A 2,013-nucleotide genomic window follows, 5' to 3' on the forward strand; every position below is an offset into this window, starting at 1 on the left:
ACTGACAGAGCACACTGCTGAGGGGAGCAGCAGGTGAGACAGGAGAGGTCTGCTGCACCATGTGGGTCACGTCACCGGCCGGGGATCCAACTGGTGCTGCTGCGCTTTGATCCCCTGGGCCACCAGGGAGGCCCCTATTTTTAAGAGAAAACATCATAAAGAGGTTAAGATGCTGAGGTGGCTGTGTGAGAGAGCTTGACCCCAGGAGGTCTGGCTCCGGCCTCCGCCCTCCGTGGTCAGGTGCCCTCTGTGGCTCTGTTTCTGTGCTTGTGTTTGTGTGTGTGTATTTGTTTTGCTTGGGTTGGATTTCCCGCAGCTCCCCCAAGGTTGTCTGAGTAAGCACTAGCCAGCTCTGTTAAGTTCCTCTCGAATGTACGAATTAGTGCCTCTTGCTACTACTGCAGATGACTAATTTTTTTTTTCCCATTGAGAGGATTGCTTTGGTCTTTGAATGTCAATGCTTTTTTAACTATTTTCTGAAGTCACACAGCATGATAACGTTATACAAATTTCAGGGGTGCATCTTTCAACTGTGCATCTTCTCAAGTCCCACTAAGTGTTTCTAGTCCTCCAAGGCTGAGCAGCCCCACCTGCTGCGGCCCCAGTAACGCCACCCCTCTCTCACCCGGCTGGCCACCTCCGCCTCCCTCACCTCCCCACACCACCTTCCCAGCACCTGCCTCTGACGCCCAAATTCAAGTGTCTTTCTAGCTGCCTCCTTCCCTTGACATTCTCAGGGGTATCTATCTGCTACCCTTAGCAAGAGTTTGGCACCTGGTGAGAATTTTCCAGGTGTATAGTGTATGGACCAGATCTTCAAATCTGTGGGTCAGGGGGGCAGACATCACCACCCCGACATCGATGTATGACCTTCTGGGCCGAGGATGTGGGGTCTGGTTTAGGAACCAGAACCCGTGAAACATCAGGGTTAAATCTTGCTAAAAAAAACTGCTCTTCAATCTGCAGCTCAAACTGGAAGGATTGAGTCTCTGAGGGATCAGGGCCGTTGCCTCCCTGACTCATACCCACGCCCACACTATACCACACACACACACACACACACACACACACACACACATGCACATCCTGTTATTGCCTCCATCCGCACAGAGAGGTGGCCACAGGGTGCAGACTGGGCTCAGCCCATTTTTTTGGCCCTCAGGGCTAGGAGCAGCAAGGGGCCCCTGGATGCCACCTGGAGCCCAGCCCCCCCTCCACACCAGGCAATCTCTGCTCTCCTGGGCTCTTGTCAGATCAGATGATATCTGTAGCTCGGTCTTCCCCCACCCCCATTTGACTCGCTGTGGTCAGGACATGCAAATGTCTGAGATGGCCCTGGGTTGGGCAAGATTTAAGTAAAGGGTTGGTAGGCACTGGGGCGGGGGGTGCGGGGGGAGGAGGGATACCTTGAAGATGGGTGGGAGCCCAGGGACCCCACTGTGGGCTGTAAGGAAGCAGCACCTCACATGAAGAACAGGGAGAAGCAGCCTCGGATGGGCAGAACATGTGGAAGAACCTTGAGACATGGAGGGCCTTCTCCTGTTGGGGAGCTGGGGTGACATGGAGGCAGTGGCTCTGGGCCAGCTCCCCCTCATCTTCAAAGGTCCTGCTAAGGGACCTAAGGGAGGGAAAAAGTCTGCAGTGATTCGACCATACATCTGCTTTTAGAAGCTTGCTCTGGCCTCAGGCTGGGTGGGTGACAGGGGTCAGGTGTGACCTGTGGAAAGCAGGCCAGAACTGGTGGGCCCAGGTTTAGGTGAAGATGGAGAGCGGGTCAGAGGCATTTAGGAGGTAGAAGGGACGCTTGCTTGTCTGGGTGCTCTTGCGCGTGGGTGCCCTGTTCACCATGCGGGCATCGTGCAGAGAGCCGGGTGGCTCCACTGCCCGGGGCTGGAAGGGCGTGGGAGTTGTCCAGGAGCGGCCGGGTAAGTCAGCGGGTCTGCGGGTGGGGAAGGAAGTGCTGTGAAAATGAAGCCAAAATTCCAGTGCCTTGGCCCTCCCTGGTGGCACAGC

This window comes from Condylura cristata, unplaced genomic scaffold, assembly GCF_000260355.1.
Source record: "Condylura cristata isolate star-nosed mole 26May11 unplaced genomic scaffold, ConCri1.0 scaffold00011, whole genome shotgun sequence".
In the NCBI taxonomy this organism is placed as follows: domain Eukaryota; kingdom Metazoa; phylum Chordata; class Mammalia; order Eulipotyphla; family Talpidae; genus Condylura; species Condylura cristata.